Source organism: Mesoplodon mirus (genome assembly GCF_964341445.2).
Source record: "Mesoplodon mirus genome assembly, chromosome: 6".
Taxonomy (NCBI): domain Eukaryota; kingdom Metazoa; phylum Chordata; class Mammalia; order Artiodactyla; family Ziphiidae; genus Mesoplodon; species Mesoplodon mirus.
The window spans coordinates 90,049,949-90,075,421 of NC_138982.1; the positions used below are offsets into that span (position 1 = coordinate 90,049,949).

The following is a 25,473-nucleotide window of genomic DNA, read 5'->3' on the forward strand; positions in this document are numbered from 1 at the left end:
TAATAAGTTCTCATATGTCATATGAGACATCATATCATATATCATGTATTTTATATATATATATATTATATACTGCTTGCATGCCTTTATCCTTTTTCCTGGGACACTTTTATCTAAGAATACATCTTAAACGTTGCTATAAATTAATTAGGGATAACAGAGTAGATAATGACACTATCCAAGGCCTCAGAATGCGACCTGATTTCTGATCTCGTCTCCACCAATGCCCTACTGAATGATTTGTGGCAAGACCTTTCATTATTCTAAATATTGGCTTCTCACTATAAAACACAGTGGATCAAATCTACCTACCTCCTGCTCTGAAGATAAAACAATGGAAGGTATTTGGAAACACACTGAATAACACAATTATTTAGAATGTTATAATATAGAATGTTTATTTTGCTGTTTTAATATGAAAGGTTATTTTTCACACAAACTCTGAGAAGATAGTCTACACACTGTTCTGAATCACTGTAAAATACACCTTCTTCTGCCTGAATTATGATTATTTAATAAACAAAAACGTAAGAGATTCTCTTTGGGATTTTTTTTTTTGAGTCAGAAACGCTGCTCCTGTAGAGTTTGCCTCAAACCCTACAGAGTTGAGCTGACTTCTAACTTCTATTTTGTGACGTTTGCTTCACTGTGTTCAATAAATCCCGTGATTTCTGTCTTGAAAATGCTAGGTCTGGCTCCCTCTGAGCACTGTCAGGGTGGCTCTCAGAAACTACAGCACACAATATTGAGCTCTTTCCTGTAAATGAAGCTCAGAATTAACCAGAAGTCAATTATTGCTAGCATTAAACTGAAGTTGAAATCGCTGGAAATTGCAAGGAAAATTAAAGTGAATGTGTTAGCAAGATCAGGAAATAGCAGATTTGAGTCTCACAAAGGAAATGAGGAGGCTCCATGTGGTAATCCATATGAATCCAGAATGGACAAAAATCTTATAAACATAAGCTGGGATAACTAAACTGAATTAACTGAGATGTGGAGTCACAGCCTGCATCTTTAGCATTCTGCTCTTATTTCTTTTTATTTTTAATTCCTATGCTGTCAGTGACCTTATAATTTTACTTTCTTCCTTTTATTCTTTTACTTCTTTGACTTCCTCTATCCTTTTGCCTTATCTCCAGCATCTCAAGAACTTAAAATGGCAAGTTCTAGAATTTTTATTCTTTAGTTTTCCATTTGGAGTTTTCTAAGCCCCATAGCACTGTTAGCCACACAACTGTTCTTTTTTTTTTTTTTAATAGATCTTTATTGGAGTATAATTGCTTTACTCTATTAGTTTCTGTTGCACAAAAAAGTGAATCAGCCATATGCATACACATGTCCCTATATCCTCTTCCTCTTGAGCCTCCCTCCCATCCTCCCTATCCCACCCCCTCTAGGTCATCGCAAACCACCGAGGCGATCTCCCTGTGCTATGCAGCTGCTTCCCACCAGCCAACTATTTTACATTCGGTAGTGTATATATGTCAATGCTACTCTCAGTTCACCCCAGCTTTGCCCTCCCATCCCATGTCCTCAAGTCCATTCTCTATGTCTGCCTCTTTATTCCTGCCCTGCAACTAGGTTCATCAGTACCATTTGTGTTTTTTTTAGATGTCATATATATCCGTTAGCATAGGGTATTTGTCTTTCTCTTTCTGACTTACTTCACTCTGTATGACAGACTCTAGGTCCATCCACCTTACTACAAATAACTCAGTTTCATTTATTTTTATGCCTGAGTAATATTCCATTGTATATATGTGCCACATCTTCTTTATCCACTCATCTGTAGATGGACATTTAGGTTGGTTCCATGTCCTGGCTATTGTAAATAGTGCTGCAGTGAACATTGGGGTGCATGTCTCTTTTTGAATTATGGTTTTCTCAGGGTATATGCCCAGGAGTGGGATTGCTGGGTCATATGGTAGTTCTATTTTTAGTTTTTTAAGGAACCTCCATACTGTTTTCCATAGTGGTTGTATCAGTTTACATTCCCACCAACAATGCAGGAGAGTTCCCTTTTCACCATACCCTTTCCAGCATTTATTGTTTCTGGATTTTTTGATAATGGCTGTTCTGACTGGCGTGAGGTGATACTTCATTGTAGTTTTGATTTCTCTAATAATTAGTGATGTTGAGCATATTTTCCTCTTGGCCATCTGTATGTCTTCGTTGGTGAAATGTCTATTTAGGTCTTCCACCCATTTTTTAACTGGATTATTTGTTTTTTTGATATTGAGCTCCATGAGCTATTTGTATATTTTGGAGATTAATCCTCTGTCTGTTGTTTCATTTGCAAATATTTTCTCCCATTCTGAGGGTTGTCTTTTTGTCTTGTTTATGGCTTCCTTTGATGTGCAAAAGCTTTTAAGTTAAATTAAGTCCCATTTGTTTATTTTTGTTTTTATTTCCATTACTCTAGGAGGTGGGTCAAAAAAGATCTTGCTGTGGTTTTTGTCAAAGAGTGTTTTTCCTATGTTTTCCTCTAAGAGTTTTATAGTGTCTGGTCTTACATTTAAGTCTTTAATCTATTTGGAGTTTGTTTTTGTGTATGGTGTTAAGGAGTGTTCTAATTTCATTCTTTTACATGTAGCTGTCCAGTTTTCCCAGCAACACTTATTGAAGAGGCTGTCTTTTCACCATGTATGTTCTTGCCTCCTTTTTTGTAAATTAGGTGCCCATACGTGTGTGGGTTTATCTCTGGGCATTCTGTCCTGTACCATTGATCTATATTTCTGTTTTTGTGCCAGTACCATACTGTTTTGATTACTGTAGCTTTGTGGTATAGCTTGAAGTCGGAGAGCCTGATTCCTGAAACTCTGTTTTTCTTTCTCAAGAGCGCTTTGGCTATTTGGGGTCTTTTGTGTTTCCCTATCAATTGTAAGATTTTTTGTTCTAATTCTGTGAAGAATGCCATTGGTAATTTGATAGGGATTCCATTGAATATGTAGATTGCTTTGGGTAGTGTAGTCTTTTTCACAATATTGATTCTTCCAATCCAAGAACATGGTATGTTTCTCCATCTGTTTATGTCATCTTTGATTTCTTTCATCAGTGTCTTACAGTTTTCTGAGTACAAGTCTTTTGCCTCCTTAGGCAGGTTTATTCCTAGGTATTTTTTTCTTTTTGTTACAATGGTAAATGGAGGAGTTTCCTTAATTTCTCTTTCTGATTTTTTCATTGTTGGTGTATAGGAATGCCAGAGATTTCTGTGCATTAATTTTGTATCCTGCAACCTTACCAAATTCATTGATTAGTTCTAGTAGTTTCCTGGTGGCATCTTTAGGATTTTCTATGTATAGTTTCGTGTCCTAAGCAAACAGTGACAGTTTTACTTCTTCTTTTCCAATTTGTATTCCTTTTATTTCTTTTTCTTCTCTGATTACTGTGACTAGGACTTCCAAAACTGTGTTGAATAAGAGTGGCAAGAGTGGACATCCTTGTCTTGTTCCTGATCTTAGTGGAAATGCTTTCAGTTTTTTACCATTGAGTATGATGCTTGCTGTGGGTTTGTCATATATGACCTTTGTTATGTTGAGGTAGGTTCCCTCTATGCCCATTTTCTGGCCGGGGGGAGGGGGGGCCTTGGAGGGCAGGGGATTGACCTGGGAGCTCAGCAGGCTCCCCGTGCCCTAGTGGGCAGGGAAATCGCCCTCCGCTCCTCTCCGGCTCTTCCCAGAGAGTCCTTCCCGCCTGCCTCTCCTGATCTCCCTGGCCTCAGGGGTGCCGATCCTGTCTGGCCTCCACTTCTCCTCCCCCCTCAGTCCCCCTACATCCTGCAGGTTCACTTTGGGGTTTCTCCCGTCTCCTTGGGCACCAGAGTTCCCCACCAGCGGCTGGCAGGTGTCCTAGTTGTGGGGAGACGCTAACTCCGCCACAACGCTTCTTAAATTAAGAAGCACAGCCATTTCTTTGCACTTTACAGACTTGTAGAAACTACTCCTTCTTACAAATCAAGTTGGATTGTCCCTGTTTAACAGGTTTCATGTGATAAAATAAAAATGTATAGGAGTAACGCTGAGAGTGCCAGAGGAAATCATGATCTTGAGGCAGTGTAACTGAAAGGAGAATCTGTTACAGCAGCACCTACCAGGTAAATGCGAGCTATAAAAGGATGTGAATAAAGTTAAGCTCATTATTGAAAAAGATAATTAAGATAGAGGTAAATCTGGGATGTGCTCACTGAGATTGTGATTAAAGCAGAGAAGATCTGATTGAATCATAGTTCAAGTGACTTTGAGAAGGACAATTTAGACATGAAGCTCAGGGGATAAATCAGAGTTTCAAAGAGAAGAGTGCCTTGCTCTCTGGATGCCATGACACCAAGAGGGGGTTTGGAAAAGAAGGCTCAAGCCTAGAGGTGGGTCTGTTAACTAATGCCTTTTTGGCAGATGCAACTGGTGCCAAACTTGAATAACAAGGCTATGTATTTACATCTTTCCAAAAATCATGCAGTTTTCATTCTAAGCTGCTCTAATAAAAATTATTATGCATACAAAAAGGTCTTATAACCTATTCTAGCCTCTGAATTATTTTTTCAGTATTTGTTTCTGGGTAATTCCAAATAAAAGCTCTGAACTGTGTACCTGTTCCTGTATGATCTGTAGTACAGAGGTACTCCAAACTGATTGCCAGAGTTACCTAGGGAGGGAGACAGATGGAATGATAGATGGATGTGTGGATAAATAGGTAGATTTCTGGATCTTTCCTCAGATTTACTGTATTCCAAGCCATAAGAATAGAGTCCTGGAATAAATATATGTAAAAACTTTCCAGATGATTCTGACACTTGTCCAAGTTGGAGAGTCATGTGGCATTGTCATGGAGATTGTGAGAGAAGCATGTTACCTATAAACAAAAAGAAAAGGGTAGACCTGAGATTTCTAGGAGCTTAATCTCTAGAGAAATGACCATCTCTTTGTCCAGTGGTGGCAGCAGTAACTTCCCAGGAGAAGCTCCCATAGGAATTGTTCTGGTAGAGCCTTGTGTTGGAAGTTACTATAGGGCAGATGAGCTGAAGGGAAACAAGGGCCCAGAGAGCTAAAGTGCTTCTTTTTCCCTAATAGGCTATTATAGATAACCCCCCAAAAGTATTAAGGACAATGTTTTGGGGTCACTAAAAGCAGGGCAAGGAATTAGAGGATTGGCCCAATAAATGCATAGAAAGGTTGTGCCCAAGGATCACACCTTTGATAATGTGTGACCATGGTAAGGGTGTCTCTCCAAAGATAACCGGAAAGTGTTCCATCCAAATGTGGTGGGGACTGCTCCAGCCCTGAAGCAGTGCTTGTACACCTGAAGATAGGTGACAGCTATGACTCCACCTGATGCTCCGTGGCAGTCCCACTTCACTCTCATGGGCATTCTTTTCATTGCTTCTGGTGCCACAGGTAAAGCCTCTTTCCTGTTTGGCCTAAGATGTGCTTATATCTAGTCTTGCTATATCTCTAGTCTGCTCTATTTACCTCAAGTACCTTCACAACATAAAATTTCTCAAATGTGATACAACATCAGCACTTCTTCATGCACTACATCATCTCTCCTCACCTCTTGTTTAGAACTATAAGGATGGAGTTATGCAAAGATGCTTATCTAAATTCTTAAGCCCAACTACCACAAAGGCTGTCAAACAAAAATTTTTGTTTTCTTTTCCTGAACAATGTGTTAACATGTAGTAGAAAGAATACATCTTTTCTATGGACCAGAGACCCTTCACTTTAAATTCTTTTAAAGTTAATTTTTTAAATTTATATTTATTTAAATAGGATAAATAGGATATTTAAATAGGATAAATAGGATAAGAATGTAAAGAATTTAATATTCAGTAAATATTAAATATTCTTTCTTCTTTTACCTACACTTATAGACCTAAAAGAAAAATTTATTTTACTTTTCTCATTGATGAGTTCCCAAAATGTGCAGCATTCTATCCTAGAATCAGAGGTAAATAATGAAGGATTCATGAACTCCTAGGGGTTCCATAGATGGACTTTAAGTGTCAATAGTTGTAGGTATATACATGTTTTGGGTAAAGATTCATGGATCTCTTCAGATTCTAAAGTGATCTTTGACCTACCTGCTTAAAATGTTGGGAATTACAGTTTTATCTGCCTTAATAAATTATACTAATCCCCCCTAAGTTGAAAATCATCTTTTTATGAGCTTCCATGATTCCACCTTAAAATTTCTGTGAGCATATTTTATCAAGGCATATTTCATAGAGTAGGTGTGAGATCAAATGAGATAATGCATACAAAATGTTTTCTTAAGCTATAAAACTCTACATAAATGAAAAGCATTAATATTAGCAGCAGTCTGTACTGTACTGTTGCCTTTGTAGCTGTGGCATATCTCCTCCTGATTCATTATGATAAAAATTATCATAACAATTACAACATTAATCACAATTACATTGCATTTTTATCACAATGCTCACAGCTGAGCAAGTTAATTAAAAAAACCTAATTGTGGCTATTTTTAATTTTTCTTGGGCACCACTTCCTATGAACTTAGAACTACAATATTTTTTATGCTTTAAGAAATCTTTGATGGCATCTAAAATAACCTCTGTTTTTAGTTGAGGGAACTGGGCCTTGAGTCCCTTGATGGCTGTGAGAAAGTAACCTGCCTGTAGCCATGTAGCTAGTCTATTGAAAGTTAGGACAAGAGAATATAATTAGGCTATTTCTTGCACTCTTTGATTTGTTAAAATAGTTGGTAATTTGAATGATCTTTCCAATTTTTTTAAGGGAACGATGTTTAAGGAAAGTTCTGTCAAAGTATTTGTTATGGTAGATAAGGAAGAAAAGTAATATTGATAAGGAAAAAAAGAATTTATCTTCCATGGAGTATCTCCCCTTAAAATATATTTTAATTGGAATGACGCAGAAATCTGCCTCAATTGCACAATGTGTCTTCCTTAGTAAGTAGCAACTTATAGCTCAAACACTAGTGTTTTACTCAATGTGCTTTGGTAATAAGGGTCCCCTTTAGGCTGACTTAAATAGAAAGCTATATTGAAGAATAAAGAAGCAAACCTCAGCCAGTCCCCGTGGGAGACAACCTTTGAGAACCTGGAGACCTTCGGGACAAGGACTTTTTTTTGTATGTCTGTTCTGTTCTTCAAGCCAAGAGAAGAGACCAGCTTTGTCTGCTTCTCACAATTGTACACGTGGGTAAATCTGACCCTAAATGAACTTTCATTTCACGTACCCAAACTTTTGTATCAGGGCCTCTGTGTCTCTTTATTCATCTCAGAGAGACAGAATCTGATCATTGAGCGGTTGATGGATTGGTCTGTAAGGCTACAGGATCAATTCTGGTTTTCCAGTGACTGGAGGTGAAGTTTTATTTCAGTCAGCCAATCCCACATGTTACCAGAGGAGAGAGCTGCCTCAAAGAAAAAACTTAAAACAAATTTAAAACACCAGAATAAAACAATGGTTCTGAAATTTCTAGGGTTCAATTTTTATTTTCAGAATTATGTTTTGGGGCAGGTATTTTGATACATGATCTAGCTATGGAGAAGGCTTTAAAAAATAGATATGGTCCTGTATAATCTAGGATATATGATTACTATATTTCCAGTATCAGGAAAATATAGAAAATTCTTTTTCCCTGAGAAAAAGCAATGATCTAAGAAGTTTCTGGGAAATTCTAATTGGATGTTAGGGAGTCTAGTACTCTTTTTTCTGGTTTAATATAAAGCCACATGAACTGATTGATATAAACCTCTCCCATGAATATTATTTCAGGTTATCTTCTAGTTTTTATCACCACCTCCCACCCCTAATGCTGCTCTTGAGTTAAGGGCATAGTATTTCAATGGCTACAACGTACCCAGGGAATTTGGGGTTGTTCAGCATGAAATGTTTTCTGAGAAGTCTCATATCCTCTTGTGTTTTATCAGATTTATACTGATGCTATTTTTAACAATTCAGATGACTTCTTCAGAAATGCCATCAATTAGGACATATTTTAGTGCCATTACCATATACATATTTATATATACAAATCCTAAAATATGATCATGATAACTCTGAAACTATTTAACATTATCTATACATAGAAACAGAAAAATCATAATAATCCAGTGCACACCGTTAGACTTTCTGTTAGTTTTTAAAGTAATGGTTATAGTATTTCATATCTCTATTATAATTTTGAGCTCCAGATTTTATTCTTCCCTTTTCCTTTCTCTTTGCTTGGAGAGTGAAACATGTAATAAAAGAGATAAAAATAAATCTAAAAAGTAATTAGCAAAACAGATATCTTACTGTGTAGTTTATATCTATATTAATAAGAATAACTAATAGCTGAATAAATGTAGAATAAATGTAGCTGAGATTGATAACTAAGAAGCTAAGGTAAAGAATTTCTTTTTCTTAATGCAAGGTTGAGAAGGAAACAATGAGTTGTTTCAAGGAGGTGGTTGAGGTTTTTAAGAGAGCAAGAAGAAAATCATTTTGGTCACAGAATCTAGTATGAATTCTCAGAAAATATTCTTAAGTTTACCAAGATTGGACAGGGAGAGACTAAATATTTGATTTTATTGATGAAAGAGGGGAAGGGTAGAGTTTTAAATATGCAATGGAAAAAAGAAACATGAAGTTTGGTTCAAATGATGCAGTAAGTAATAGGCACAGTCAAAGAAGATTCTTAAATTCCAAGTTGGGAGACAGATGATAAAATGTCAATGTCCACTGAAATGTATCATTTCTACAAATATTTGCTGAGTATCTAAAAGGGGCAAGCATTATAACAGACACTGTGAGGGATATAAAAAGAAATCAAATGGAGAGACTTCATTCAATTTGCCATTAATTGAAAAGGAGGTAGAAGACATTTACAGATTTGGGGAAAATGACTGAATATGGAAATACATAAAAGAAAAACAAAGTGCTATGGAAGTTAAGAAACAAAACTGCAAAATGGAAAATCAAAGACTTGTTATGAAGTAGATAACATTAGACTTCTGCATGCAGAAATAGTATGGGAGAACATTCCCAAAAAACACATGGAGACAGGGCTTCCCTGGGGGCACAGTGGTTGAGAGTCCGCCTGCTGATGCAGGGGACACGGGTTAGTGCCCCGGTCCGGGAAGATCCCACATGCCGCGGAGCGGCTGGGCCCATGAGCCACGGCCGCTGAGCCTGTGCGTCCGGAGCCTGTGCTCTGCAATGGGAGAGACCACAACAGTTAGAGGCCCGCGTACCGCAAAAAAAAAAAAAAAAAAAAAAAAAAACCCACATGGAGACAGAGTCATACTTATTTGTATCTACAAAGGCCAGTCAGTATGTATTATAGTGAGAAATAAATAGCTTGAGTGACAAGGTTACATTATTTATCATTTTACCATTTTACCATTTTTTTCTGGTACATAATATGGGTTCAAAAACAGTTGAATATTGCTAAAATGTGTAGCAATATCAAGGGAGATGAAGTCACTTGACCAATAGTTATTAAAGAAAGAATGAAAACAAAAGTTAATTAAATGTCTTTTAATGTGCTTAATTTTGTAAATATACATTGCTGGAAAAAACATTTATATATTTTTTAAAAAGCTAATTGTTATAGCTTTTTACTTCTGAGGGATGACACAAAGCATACCAGTGGGGAAAAATATCATCATCCTTTTTATTTTAGAGTGTCATGGGAGTCAGAGAAAAGACAGAAGAGAATGTCTTGTTTCTGCCTATTTTTCTGGGCTACTTAAATTTAAGATCCAGAGAAGATGCACTTCTGCTTAGAAAAGCACATAAATAAATCCTTCTAGATAAAAGATAGGCTTTCTAGGGAGAGAGTTTGAAAAAGAAAGGAAGAATCAGGAAACATGTTTTGAGCTGGTATTTGATGAAAAAACTGCTGCTGCTGAACAGATTCATGGTCTTGGATTGTTTTAATTATGTACGTTATTGGAGTATAGACTTCTTTCCTGACCCAAACTTTTAACAGAGTCTTCTGCACATAATAATTATTGGATGAGTGGATTTGGTGAAATCCAGGAAAAGAAGTTGTGTTCCACACCTGAGTCAGAAAGAAGATAGTAAAGAGACTGACTTTGAAGTAAAGAGGAGATTGAAACAAGGAAGTGAAGGGAACCAGCAACTCAGAGCCAGTTGTCATTATGAGGAACTAAATGCCTAGGAATTCACAAAAATCACAAAATTGTAGGTTAGTAAGCTTGAACAATTTCATTTAAATTTCAAAGGAGAGTGAGGGCTCAATTCCATATACTTATGTCATTTAACACTGATTATATGGCGAAGGCAGAATTATAACTCCTAGGTCTCTTGAGTCTCAGTTTTGCATTCTTTCTATTATGTGAATGGAGGAAAGTAGAGCAAAAGACCCAGAATTGTTAGGGATTTGGTAAACCACGGTTGCTAAGTAAAGTGTCCTTTAAGGTACCCTGGTCAAACAAATGGTGACATCCAATGCTTTGCCAAAGGAAAAAGGGCAGTGGGAGCAGGAGGATGGATTATTTCCTGGAGAATTTAAAAGCAACAATAGAATTGACTTAAAGTTAAACTGCTGTTGTTATTATCAGGCACCGGTGAATCTAAACAATGTCCATGATAAAATCCTCTTCCCTGCTGAGACTAACCTTTCTATCATTTCCCCATCTTTGGTGTGCCAGTGAAGATTTCCATTTGGAAAAGGCATGTACAGGGATCCCCTGATTTTCAAAAGGTTGCTTTCTGTCACTTTGATTTTACGAAAGACCTACATCAGAAACTATTTTCCTTAAAGGAAAGAAATCTGAAAAGGATTTTTGCTTTTACGAAAAAAGTGACAATAGCTCTCAACATTTGTTTTGCAGCGAGCATGTTATAGAGGCAGTGCACATCCAGAGCAGCAAGAGTGGCACCACCAAGCTCTTTCCCCAGGAACGACACTCAGCCTCCACATCAAGCTGCCATAGCTTTGAACTGTCTCTGTGAGCATCTTGCTTTATTAATCTCGATTTATTTTGTGCATCCGTTAGCAAGATGTGTGCTAAGTTAATTGCTTTTTTGCTTTATGCCATTTTGGCTTAAGAAAGGTTTCTTAGTAGGAATACTCTACTTTCAGATGGTGGAGGAAAACTGTCATCTGCTTCCCTGTCTGCAAGACTAAACCCAAATCATGGAATAAAATCTACATGAATCTGGATGACTGTAATCAGAGTCTGATAAATCATCTCACTCCCTAGACCCAGGCACTATCTCATAGTGGCAAACTCCCTGTTAAGTATTTCAGTTGTTATTTTGAGATTGACTGCATCTGTTTGCCTATTCCCACTCTCTTCTATTCTACACCTACCCTTCTAGATCCTGTCCATTCTTATACTCAAATTTCCCTCCTAAACTGATTTAGCCAGTTAGAAATAAAATCACATTAGTCTAAAGTGTAAGCCCCATGTGAATAGCAAAAGTGCAAGCTTTCCTTTTCTCTTTTTTAAAATTTTGTAAAAATTACATACAGTGGAACACACAGATCTTTTATGTATAATGTGATGTTTGAGTGTCTCTCAAATGTTTTTCCAATTGCTTTTTATTGGGTGATTTGTCTTTTTGACAACAGACTTGAGTAATTATTCTGGATACATATATTTTGTGACCACCCCTCTTCCAGGTTCACTCCTCTTCCCACAAGTTGTCAGCCTGAACTCTATCCTTCAACATTAGATCAGTGAGAATTCTGCTCTCTCTTTAAATTCTAGAAGCCCTGTGTTCACAGCTGACTAAGAAATTTCCTTGGGGTAAAGAGCATATAAACATGGATCTCTTTCTTTCAAGGCTCAAATCTTCTCCAGTTTCTGTCCATTTTCAGTTACTCCCCTATGCTTTTAAATAACTTCAAACATTTCTTTTTCTTCAGACTTTATCATTGTTATCTATAGAAAGATTAGTCAATACGTACTAATTCACTGTTAACTGGAACAGGAATAGATTCCTGCTTTTTTCACTGTTTTATTCCCAGATACTTTAACAGTTCTTTTTATATTTTTGGAATTAAATTAACAATAATTTTTAAAAAGTACAATACTTTGAAAAAGCTGAGTGTTATGGTCTGAATTGTGTCCCATCAAATTTCATATGTTGAAGGCTTAACTCCCAATGTGACTATATTTGAAGACAGGACCTATAAGGAGGTTATTAAGGTTAAATGAAGGTAGAAAGGTGGTGCCCTGATTCAGTAGGATTAGTGTGTCCTTATAAGAAGAGACATTAGCGAGCATTGTCTCTCTCCTAGTCATGAGAGGACACAGTAAGAAATCGGGCATCTGCAAGTCAGAAAGAGCGCTCTCACCAGGAACTGAGTTGGCCAACACCTTAGTCTTGGCCTTCTCAGCCTCCAAAACTGTGAGAAATAAATATTGGTTCTTTAAGCCTTTCAGTTAGTGGTATTTTGTTATGGGAGCCTGAGAAGAACTTTTTTTTTTCATCAGGTACACAGACAGAGTAAAGCCTAGATTTTAAACTATTTTGTTCTAAGACCAAACCAACTCACAGCATACTACCTACCACGTAATTTAGAGTTTATAATTTAGTGTAATTCTTTACTCCCTGTATTAGTTATATTTTGCTAGGTAACAGATTACTCCATAACATAGAAGTTTAAAACAACAAATATTTATTTTCTCACAATTTCATGGGTCAGGAATGCAGGCACAGCTTAGCTGAGTGCCTCTGGGTCAAGGTCCCTCATGAAGTAGCAGTCAATATGTCAGCTGGGACTGTAGTGGAGAATCTGCTTTCAAGTTTAGTTACATCATGATTATTGGTTGAATTTCAGTTCCTCACAGCATGCGGGACAGAGGGCCTCATTTTCTCTCTGTCTGTTGACCAGATCCTTTTTCAGTTCCTTACCATGTGGGTCTCTCTGTATCTGACTGTCCTCAGAGAGGGTGAGTGAAAAGAGCAAGAGAGCCACCAGGGTGGGAGTCACAGTCTTTTTGTAACCTAACCTTCGAGCCATCCCATCACGTCTGCTGCATTATCTTCATTAGAAGCGAGTCAGTGAATTCAGTCCAAGTGGAAAGGATTAAACAGGAGTAAAATTATTGGAGGTAAAGTTTATTAGAAGTCATCTTAGAATCTGTCTGCAACATTTTCCTTACAGGGAAAATGAGAAGCATCAAAAATTTAAATACAAAAAAATGGACCTCATCTTATTTCAGGCACTGCTATACTCTAAGGGATAGAAAGATAAATATAACACAATTCCTGTCTTCCTGGAGCTGGTGGTTGGTTCAAGAGGTAGAACTGGATAAATGTGATCAGTGCTGTAAAAGCTGTGGGAATTGTGGGAACAAGGAGAACTTTATAAGATGTAAAAAATGTTGCCTTCACAAAGGAGGTAAAGCCTGGGCTTTGTGTTGAAGAGGAGGGACCAGCCTGATAGACCAGAGACAAAGCACCTTCCAGCGTGTGCCTGAGAGCCTTGCAGGAGCTGCAGGCATCCTGAATGACAAAACCTGGGGTCTGCATTGTGGAGAGTGGCAAGCAATAAGGCTGGATGGAGGAACCAGAAGCCATACTGTGAAGGGCTTTTTAGGTCATACTAAGAACTTTGGACTCTATCCAGTAAATGGAATGGAAACACTGAAGGATATGACCAGATATGCACAGTGTAAAGAACAGCCTGACCCAAGCTCCATGTGAATCGCCTTGCCAATAGACAGGCCAACAAGGAGAGGCGTAGGTCTCATCTCCAGCTACACAAACTCCCCTGTCAGAATGACTAAGTCATAACCAGGTGGAAAGCTCTTTGTGAGTTCCTTTACTTCAGATCAAATCACACATCTCAATGACAATGCACCAGATCTCAATGACATGTAATTTCTCACAAGCACCACCTTCTGTAAAGCAACTGGAAGAATATGATTTAAATTCATTTCCAGAGAAGAATGAAAGGAAATAGTGGTATTTCTGCATAATATTAACCATGATGCAGCCCAACCCATAGCTCCTTTATTTAGCTTGCTAAATTCAATGAATCTCTAAATACTTTAATTACTTCCCCCACTGCAACTCTATGCCATTCATTTCTTCATCCACGGTGCAAACTTTATTCATTTGTTAAAGCCTCCTTTGAAATTCATTTTTCACTTTTGCCCAAAGATCCATAGGCTTTCTATATAGAAGTGAAAAGCAGTGAGGCGGATAGTCAGTGATACTTAAAACTAGATGAGTCACCCGCAAGGAATGTCTGGAGTGTGTTGGAAGTCTTAGCTGTGTGCCACAGTCTACAGTCTGGTAAAAATCCAAACAACCCAGATTCTATTTAAGTCTATAACCTTCTTTTTAGTTCATGCTGAACCCAAAGGGCTCACCAATACTTACTAAATTTACATCATCGTCAAAGGGCAATAACACTGTCTTTAGAGTATTGTGTGATGTGACTTCTGGTCATATAGTGCTCAACTAAACAATGAAGTTTTAAACAATTTGAATGTGTTGGGTCCCTATTGACAGTAAGCCTTGCTCCAGTATTTTTCAGAAAAACCCAAAATGACTGGGTCAAAACTACAGGAAGTGAGATCCAGGTCACCCATATATGTAGAGATTATATGTCTCCTATCGAAAAAACAAAATTTTCTCCATGAAATTTTAACTTCAGAAACAAGTAGGAAAGCTGTGATTATCTTCAAAAAATTATTTTGTTCTAGATTACTATATTTTATAAATTTATCAGCAAAAAGATACTTTTAGTCTTCTTAATTTATAAGCAGTCCAGCATGAAGTTCAGATATCAGAAGAAAAAAACATTCATTTTATTACCCATACCTTCTTAGTTAGGATCATGGAGGGGTTTGAAATTATCATTTAATTATGACTTAGGAAAGGCAATCTTTTGGAAAGATTAAAGGATCTGGCATGGCCCTTCAGAGAGGGTAATTGCCAAGGAAACTTAGCAAATATAAGTTAGGCAAACTTGAGTGATGACAGAGGTAGAAACTGAGTGACACAGAATGAAGTGACAACGCAAAATTAAAGATACTCTCTAGTCCACTGTGGCTGATATATTCAGGATTAGAAATGTTTCTAAGATGTACAAAACACTAGCATTTTGCCATCGATATAAGTTAATATAGGAACTACCAGAGTTCTAAAATTACAGACCTAAAAGTAATTAAGAAAATATGACCTAGTAAGAGCATTTATAAAATATCAATAAGATATTTTGCTATTTTGGAAAGCTGTTAATGCCAAAAATTCATGTGGCCATGCTGTAGTAGAGAAATGGAAGTATATACGGAAAAAGAAACAGCCAATTAAAGCCAATTTCTACCATTAGGGCATTTTCAATTTAATATATTATTGTTGGGCATTTTACTTTCAAGACTTTTCACATGGAAATTAATGGGTTTCAGGCTTTAGACTTTTACCTTATGAGTATGTGATTACTACCTCAAATATAGGAATAGAGTACATATGACCAGTTGAAATATAATGTTAAATTCATCTTAAACCAAACTTTAGATAATAATATTTTTTGCTAAGGAGCAGAAACAAGTAGCAGTTGTGTAGGGTTTTTCTCCTATCCATTCATTTCAATATTTATCAGGAATCTGTGTCCATAGAGAAAGAAAAAGGGCAAAGTCGGCTCTATACTTATAGGTAGTAAAGGTGTGGTGAGACGGGGCCAAGCAGAGTGTCCTCCCATTCCATGATTGGGTAACTCTTAACGGCACCACAAAATGAAGTACCAATAAGCTTATTCTCCCAAGTCACTGGTCTTGGGACTTTGGAGGTTCATTTTCACCTTCTTCTTGTTCCCTTCACCTACAAGCTTTCTTTAGCCCTGCACATGCTCAGTCATTCAGTTAGAGTTGACCAACAGTACTAAAAATACTCCTACTCATTACATGTACCCTGGCACTTCATTTAAGCTTTCTACTTTGTGCACGAATTTGGATTTGAATAGTAGTCTTTAGTTTCACTTCCTTGTTTACCACTTTATTTTTCTGCCTGTCCCTGGCCTAAATAAGGGCTTCTCAGTTCTTTGAAGGTGGAAGTGCTAAAATTTCTGCACTGTTTCATTCAAATAAGAATATATTTCAGATAATGTAAGAGGATCTCTGTTACTCCATACTATTCCTCTCTGGGGAATCTCCTTTACATCCAGTCTACGCCATATTTTGCGGATGATCAGCTTTACCAGCATGTTTCTGTGTCTCCTCCCTTCCTCTTATTCATCATGCTTATTCCATGAAAACTGGCTCACCTCAGCCTCAGCTAATATCTCTACATGCTTCTTTCTTCTATGTCACTTTCTCTCCCACTGTCCAACACCTTCTTTCTCACATTTTCTCCAAACTTGTTTTTCTGAAGGAGTAGTTAGCGGCATAACTTGTTTTTCTGAAGGAGTAGTTAGCAGCATCTACATTTCTCTACATCCCCCCTTCTTCCCATTTGGATCTTCTAATCTCTGGGCTGACTCACTCCTCTCTTCCTTAGTTCCTAAGATGTCAAGTACTACCAGTTCCCTGATTTCTAGTTCCTCCAGATCCTTTCTTTATAGAACATGAGCATATTTGCATTTTGATTAGCTTTGACCAGGCTCTGGATTTCTCTCAAATCACTTAATTTTTTCCTTCTGGCTTTCCTTCCTTGTTGCCTTCTTTTCTCCTTTCTTTCTTTCTCTCTTTCATTTTCTTCCATTCTTTTATTTTCTTTTTCTCTTCTGATTTCTATTTACCTCCCTCCCTCTCTCCCTCACTCTTTTCCTCCCTCCCCTTTCTTTTTCTTGTCTTTTTTCCTTCCTTCCTTCCTTCCTTCCCTCCTTCCTTCCCTCTCTCCCCCTCTTCCTTCCTTCCTTCAATGTTTGTCTCTCTGTAAGTATGAAATATAGTCTTGATTATTTTATTCAGACAAACAAGATATCAGCTGTGTTTTTCCCACTTCTTCCCAACATCATCTCATGATCTCATGTCAAATCTCTTTCAGATTTTACAAGAAATTCAGTCATGTTCAAAATAAACTTTCCTTAGGATTGGAGAGAATTGGGAGTGAGGAGTCATACTGTACAATCTGTAGTATTCTTTCATCTCCTAAATTTTTACCCCTTTCTCACTCAATTTCTCTCCTCCTTAATCCTTCATCTATGGATTCCTTGTTCGCCCCTGAGCCCAAATGTTCAGAGTGATGTCTTTCTTCATCTTAAGCCTAGGAGTAGGGGCTTAGAGGCTTAGCCATTACTCAAGGGTACTTACTATTATTAACTAGATTTTTGTGGGAAAAATACACACTCCTGAAAAATACTCCAAACAGTGGAGATGTAGAAATGAAAAATAGATCTTCTTGGACCCCAAACCACCAGACTCTCTCCCTTTAGGTAAACACTGAACTGAGTATCTTTCTAGGAATATTTCATGACTATATAAGTATGAATGTGTATATGTCCTTTGATAAAACACAAACTGTGGCACAGTAATTGTTCAGCTCAGGGTTTTGTTGTTGTTGTTGTCATAAAGTCACCACAGCATCTTATATTTCTCACTTTTGTTTGGCTGAGTAATCAGCAGGAGCAACTATTTTGGAGTAGCTCATCAAGTTACAGTGTTAAATTTGTTTGGCACCAGGGAACAACATACTACTAGACCTTAATTCTTATTATAAAGCTTTGCCATCATGCTATTTTTTTTAACTCATCACTGTAAATCAGGCTCTCTTAATCTTTTTAACCTGGAAGAACATGCAAACTTATGTTCAGGTCTCAGGGAAGTCCTGCACAAAACTGTGATATCTATATCTCACAGTATATTTGATTGATCAGTCAGTTATAGATCTAAAAATCCAATAATAAATGCCAGTGTTCCTTTGAATCAAGATGGCATTTCCAAATACAGTTCTATTTATTATAGCTAACTTATTAACCTGTTCTTTATGTACAGTTTGCCCCTTCACCAAGATTATAATTGCTAAAACAAGTAGATATTGTAGGTGAAAGAAACTTCAATTTTTCTTTTCTTTAAAAGTCCCACTTAATTTTTTTAACCTGATCCATATTAGCCTAAAAGTCTCATTGCATGTTCCTTCAATGTGGTTTGCTAATGAGATAAGGTGTATGGTAGATGCAAGAATAGCATTTTTTGTTTAAAAGTGAGAGGATATTTTAGCCAAGTTTTTTGGAAAAAATAATAGGTTAATTTTACTATTCATAAAGTTAATTTTTTTCTTTCCATTTCGTAAGTTTTACATACACATAAGGTATACATAACAAATTTCTGTTAAACAACTGTCTCAAGAAAAAATCATATTTATTTCTTCCAAAAGAAGGCTTGGTAGACTTCAATTTGCAATACAAACTGCAAACTGATTGAATTAAGGCTCTTTGCAATATGAAAATCTGTTAACAATATGAATAATAAAACTCTAAAGTCATAATCCAAAGCACTGAGTGAAAATACAACATATGACACAAATTTTATATAAATTTTAAAAGTACATTTTCTAATCAGTGATATAAGACTCAGATATAGGTTTAGAATTATCAAAATGTATGCATGAGTTGATTATTTGATCTTATTCATGTGCCTACATATGGTATAAATATAATATTTGAAACTAACTGTGAAAAAGTAAAATTTTACCTCTTTAATCTAAAACTTATGTGCTTTTTTTTTGCTTTGTTTTGTGTTTTGCTGCCAAAATTCTCACTTTATGATTAAAAATTATATAAATACCCAGAGCTAACATTTTCAACAAAATGAGACAATTTCTACCCTTGCTCTTGATGTTTGATCAACAAGAAAAAGCTTACACACATACGTAAGAAATTGAAAAGTACAGCAAAATGTTCATTGCTTTCTTATAATGGCAGGATACTTTTGTTTTATTTTGTTTTGTTTTCAGAAATACAGAACTTTTCTAGAGATCAGTCAATTTATCTTCAGTATATGATCAGATGTAGCTCAATAAGTTCTTCCTTGTCTCTCAAATTCACATTCTGTGGCTGAGAAGACTGTTCAAAGATAGATTCCTTCACACAGTCATACATAAAGACTGTTCAGTAGAGTTTACTGTATTCTCAAGAGTTCTTGGGGAGTTCCCTGGTGGTCCAGTAGTTAGGACTCGGCGCTTTCACTGCTGTGGCCCAGGTTCAATCCCTGGTTGGGGAACTAAGATCCCACAAGCCAAGGGATGTGGCCAAAAAGAAAAAGAGTTTTCAATAGGATTTGAAACTTGCTGATCTTTTTCCTTACTCTCAAGCCCAAGTAGCAAATGAAACATTTTATGTTTTTTTTTGCAAAATAATCTTTACAAATATTCCATTTCCTTTGATATCTAAGAATCACATCACTTGAAGTCAAAACATTTTCTCCAGGACCTTGCTGAGTTATGTACAACTGGTTCCTGGGATGCAAAGTGCCCACAAAGTTCTGCAGACCAGGGTTGTGTAGCCATGCTTCATCTTCAAAGCATTTCAGCAAAATTTCTTGATAGCACTTCTGCAGTTATCCTTTCAGTTAAAACATCCTGTTGAAAAGCCTTCACACAGTTTCCTAGAATATTCTTAAGTGAAATATTTTTTGTTCACTAAAACTAACCATTTTTTGGACCATTATCCAGAGCTTCTATCCTTCCATCTCCAAGACTATTTGACAGTAGCACCTTTCTGATGTGACAAAAATAGTATGTTATGATCACATTCAGTATTTTCTTTTTTCCTAAGAGAGACAAAAATCTCTGACAGAGTACCATCAGTACAGATACCAAGTCAGTTTCTCCAAGACAAGTTTCCAAAAATTAAGAGAAAAATATTTGATGTTTTCTTTTGGGGGGCCGTGTTTTACAACAGAAAAAAATTTATAAATTTCACAATAATTTTCAACTCTTGCAAAGGCTAAAATAGGACATTTACTGGTGAAACCTGTGGACAACTCAACATATATGGAGAAGCCATTGGTTTTCAGTTGATTACACAAAATCTTTTCAACATCATGTGACTTGTCATCAATAAGCTGGCTTATACAGTTTGTGATTGGAATCTTCAATTTCTTCATCATGAACTTTATCAGAATTTTCTGTTAGGACAGATCTAAAATTCTCCTCTACCCCTATATACTTTATCATCAAAAATAACCACACTGGATCTTCAGAAATGTTGGTAAATTAGAAAATATTAGTGAAATATAAAATAGAAAGACATAAAAATAACTAAATGAAAAAAATTGCAAAAATGTTAAAAATTTTCCCATTACAATTAATTTCTACTCTATACAAGTCATGTATTGCAATGTCTTGCAACAATAAAAAAGAGGCAGATAAAGCTGAGTGTATCATAATTTTTTCTTTATAATGAAAATTTCCCTGCTAATTCCATTATACTAATAGAGCTTGTTCATGCCCATAAATCTGGCAGTTATGTATAACAGGAAATTGAGGAAAATAATTTGGGAAGGAGAGGTTATTATCACAAACCTAACATCATCCCCTTCTTGCAGTACAGAAAACACTAATTGTCAACAGCCTTTCACGCCAAAATGGAGAATGGAATCAACCAAATACACAGCTCTACCATTTGCTTCCATATGGGGTCAATAATGAAATTCATAACAGAACTGCATGGTCACTGTCCATCACTGTGAGCACAAGCATTGTAGTTCAAAGCTCAAAAATTATGCTTGTTCAAAAAAAATTGCTGTCTATTGTAGAACCCTTTAGCAACATCTCATAGTACTCTAGAGTTTTACAGAACCTAGTTGTGAAACCTACTCTAGGAAACCAGAGTTCTGCATGGCTTTTATGCTTTTCCAGTTATCTATTGCTATGTAATAGAATACATCAAAACTTAGTAGCTTCAAACAGTTTATTATCCTTCCTCACATTTCTTGGATGACTGGATCAGCTGGGCAGTTCTTGCTTGGGATCTCCTGTGATTACAGTCGAATGGTAGCTGGGCTGGAGGCATCTGAAGTTTTCTTCAATCACATATCTGGCAGGTGGCCTGGGATGGCTGGAACACATGGGAGTTGGCTGGCTGTCTTTGCTCTCCCTGTGACCACGTGGCTATCTTAGGCCTCCTCACTAAGCAATTCCTAAGGCCAGCTAACATTCAACTGGAAGGGAATTTGGCTCCACCTCTCAGTGGGAGGAAAAACAAAGATTCTATGACTATCTTTTATCTACCATATACTAATTGTTTATCTAAAGCCCCAGATTTGTAGAATTCTTTTATCTTTTGAAAATGAGAAAGAAACTGAGATTTGGAGCATTTAAGAGACTTGCTCTCAAGGTCCTTCAGCAAATTAGTGACAGAGAAGTGTAAAGAATTATACATAAATCCCTTAATTCTTTAAATAGCATATCCTCCAGTTGCAGAGTGTTTTTAAAGTGAATAATATATCCTTAGTGTTAAAATCTACCAGAATGACATTTTAAAGATTCTTGTTTATGTGCATTGGTAGCTTTTGTGCAAATGAAATATTTTCTTTTTCCATCTCCAGATCTCCTAATTTCTAGTCTCTAATGTTTTAGAGACATGTTACAAAAAGGTACTGCACATATAATTTTCTCAGTGGTGATTTTATCCTACTGATTCTGCAGACTGGAATTGCTGTTTGCCCTTATCTTCTGAAAATTAAACTGTAATGTCAAGTAGACATTGCAAAGGTTTGGCTATTTAATATATATTACTCATGAAAATCCTCTTAAATCTCAATAAGCAGAAGTTGAAATGTTAGCACTTTAAGCTCCATACATTTATTTTAAACTGGTTTGTTTGGGGGGGAAGAAAAGAGAAGAAAAAGGTGTTTTCTAGAAGCTTATTTATGTGAATTTCCTGGGGAATAAAGCTGCTTTCTTTGAGCCTTCGCCTAGAGTTTTACTCTATTTTCTTCTTGCTCAAATCTGTTGTTTTCTCCTTGATTTTTTGCAAGTGTATTCTGCTGCTTTTTGGGATGGTTCTCCTGGAGGTTTCTTGTTTTGTTCTTAGGCAGAAGCTTGACGCCTTTTTTTGGGTCATTTGCCAATGGATATTTGAGTTGACCATGTAGCCCCTGATGATGATGGTGCTAGGACAGACAGCCTCTTTTTTGTATTTCTGTAGTTGCCCCTGAAATTTGTAAAGGCATCCTGTTTCATCTTTTCTAACTTTGGCATGGGTTTTTAGCATGTGTGTATATGCACATAAAATTCCTTCATCTTCCAAGTGAAAATGCATAGTACCCTTCCAGATATTGCAACCTGATAGAAACAAAAGACCAAACTCTTCAGCAAAATTATAACTCCATATACTTCTTTGCTTAAAGGAACTTTATAAAAATCATTATGACATATTGTATGATACCACTTTATTTATAAAGCAAGTTCAAATAGGCCATTTATTGGAACATCACCCACATAACTGACCTGGCTCACAGCCCAATTTTCTGACTTATAATTTTATAATATGTCATGTTATTTTCCCTACAGGAGAAAATTAACTGACTAGTTGATAAGTCTTTCTATAGTTTTATTTCTCATTTTAAGTTTATATATTAACATTATGGTCAGGTTTATTGTGAATTAGTTGCTCTGATCCAGATCATCTTTAAGTTTACTGGCAAAATCTAGTTTCTAGATTTGTAAAGCTATGGGTTGATGCTAGACTGCTGTTTCTTCCACTGTTCTAATGGCCATGATTATTAGAATCACCTGGGGTTTCTACAGAAAAGGCAGATTACTTAGGTCCTTCCCTGATCTGTTGAATAAAATTTTCTTCTGGAACAGGCTAGGAATTTACTTTTAAACAGATTCTCCTGGTGATTCTTATGTATACAAAAGGGCAAGAATTACCACACCCTATTATGTTGACTCCACAAAGAAAAATGGAAAAAATATAAGTATGCTTTTCTTATGTCCCAGGCATTAGAGTAGATATAGGGGACATATGATTGAATAAGGCAGAGATCTGTCTTCAAGGAATACCTAAAAATGACAGACCAATGGTCAACTATCTATATATTTCAATGACTTTTTGAATAAAGTTCTATCAAGGGATAGAGAAAAGAGAAAGTAAGTTTTTGTTTATCAGAAAAGGACTCCCTAGGGATAATAAAATGGGAAGTTCTGAGTCAAGTTCTTGAGAAACAGCCAGATTTGAAACATTACAGATAGTGAGAAGATCATATTGCCTCTAATGCAGAAAGAAAAGTCTCAAGAAATATGGATGACAAACTGTACAGATGTAGTAGCTTTAAACAGTTTGAATAACTTTCGTGGGAAGAGAATTAGGAACAGAATGAAAGAAAAGGCCCTGAACCAGAATTCTTAATCAGAAAAGTGAGGAGTGGGTGCTGGCCATGGGGAGTTGTTAGAATTCCCTGGGGGATTTGTCCAATTGCCCGTGTCCAACATTCTCACCTATCCCAAGGTGGGAATGGTTATTATATAAAATGGAGCGAGGTTGGAGCTTAATAATATTTCCTTAGGATTCTTATACATGCTGATCTTCCATTTGAGATCTAGTGATCTAGGAAATAGTGCTTGCCTAATATTTAGGCCATCAAAACTGTAAACTATCACATGCAGTTTTCAGATATATATGGTATATGAAGAGTTGCATAATCATAAGGTAGAAAATCCTCACCATGATTAGCAAAATCAAGGTATACTTTGTACTTTTTGGTTCTTAATGGGAAAATTTAGAAAATAATCTTCCTGGCCTTTGTGTTCTCCATCAATAATACTTAGAATTTAGCTAACCAGATGACAACCACAGCTAGCATCCACCATTAATGTGGTGGTATTCAGCTGAATTGAGGAGCAGTGCCTAGAAATATATTACTTGTCTCTGAAAGTCGTATTTTAGTTGCACAAATCCATAAGGTGAAAATAAGTCCCCTAGCAACAAAACGTAAAAGAAAAAAAAGATATTGAAAATGTGACAAGTCACTAGTGGAATGAAAGTACAATATCCTTTTCAAAAATGTGGGCAATGAAATTTGGGTATAAGTCATAGAAACAACAATGAGAGCTAATGTTATATAGTACCAGCTTCAAAATCTCATTTTAGGGTTGTGTTTTCAGACCACTCCAGCACCAACTATTTCATATTGAGTTCCCCAGGAGGCAGCCTTTGAGACAAACCTTTGCACTGAGGACATTTACTGAGAAGTTCTCCCAGAATCAACACCTAGGAAGGGAGTGAAGAAAGTAGGATCAAGAAAGTGGAGGGAGGTCTTCCCTGGTGGTGCAGTGGTTGAGAGTCCACCTGCCAATGCAGGGGACACGGGTTCTTGCCCCTGTCTGGGAAGATCCCACATGCCGCAGAGCGGCTAAGCCCGTGAGCCATGGCCGCTGAGCCTGTGCGTCCGGAGCCTGTGCTCTGCAACGGGAGAGGCCACAACAGTGAGAGACCCGCATACCACAAAAAAAGAAAAAAAAAGAAAAAAAAAAAAGAAAGTGGAGGAAGAGAGTTAACTGCAATGAAGTTAAGTAACAGGCCTCAGCCAATCCTACTAAGAGCCCTCTTATTGAGATAACCCTTGAAAGTTATCTGAGATCTATGCAAAGGTCTTTATATTCTTATATCAATCAGTCATTAGATGCACACTGCTTCTGGAAATGGAGCATGATTTGGGGTAAGTCCTGAAGATATACTCACCTAAGCACTCTTAGCCACCAGCACTCTGAGCAGCTGGGAGAATGTTTCAGTCTGCACAGGAGATCCAGGTGATGCATAATGGGATCCACTGCAATTGTTTGGGCTGCCACTGAATGATTCTTAGATAACTTTTCACAGTTAATCGAGATAGTCATCTTTGTTATGGGGTGCAGATAATAACATAGAAAATATATTAAGCCAACATTTAAATTTTTGTGATGGCTCAGTAAGAGCACATGTGGAGGATGCCTGCAGACCAGGAAGAGTCATCAGCAAGCAAGCTCATTAAGTAAAGGCATTGTGGTGAGGAGGACTAGTCCGAGAAACTAGGGATATATTATGACTCATGAATTCCAAATTGTGTGACCCTAGCAAATGAATTAAATTCTCTGAGTTTCAGTTTAATAAACTATAAAATGGGGATAATAATCCCTTCATTATATGGTTGTTGCAAAACACCTAGCTATGACTGTCAAAATTAAAGTATGAGTTCAACATATGCCCTTTTCTTAGAAAAGGGTGCTAATTTCTTCTCACCATTAATCCTTGTTGATTTGGGAAGAAGTATCTCTGTTAATACTTAAATCATTAAAAATAACCAGTTTAAGAAAAGGTAATAGGGTATGAAAATGGTAATTCTCTTTCCTGTGCTTTACATAGTATTCAAAAGTCTGTTAATAATTCTAGAAGGGAAGGGAAGTTCAAATACACTATTGTCATAATTTTATCTAACAACTAGAGAATTAAGTTTACCTGTTTCCAGGCAGATTGCTATTCTAAGCCTTTCCTAGATGGACATTCTGGAGCTTCTCCTGAGCGTATCCAATGTCCTCTTCCTCCTTCCCTATCCCCTTCTCCTCTTTCTCTCTCCTTTCATTTCCCTTTTCCTCTCCA

At 36.7% G+C, this 25,473-nt stretch overlaps 1 protein-coding gene across 18 annotated transcripts in view; it reads left to right on the forward strand.

The window, feature by feature from the left end:
* Positions 1-25,473, forward strand: part of LOC309807013 (uncharacterized protein) — a 478,671-nt gene that overhangs the window by 355,410 nt on the left and 97,788 nt on the right. Inside the window, exon 5 of one of the 18 annotated variants that reach the window (XM_082626176.1) lies at positions 11,074-11,121. The exons of the other annotated variants lie outside the window; for them this stretch is intronic. The gene's annotated coding sequence lies outside the window, so the exon portion shown is untranslated. Of the gene's footprint in view, positions 1-11,073; positions 11,122-25,473 lie in introns of those variants that run through there. 18 annotated transcript variants of the gene reach the window in all.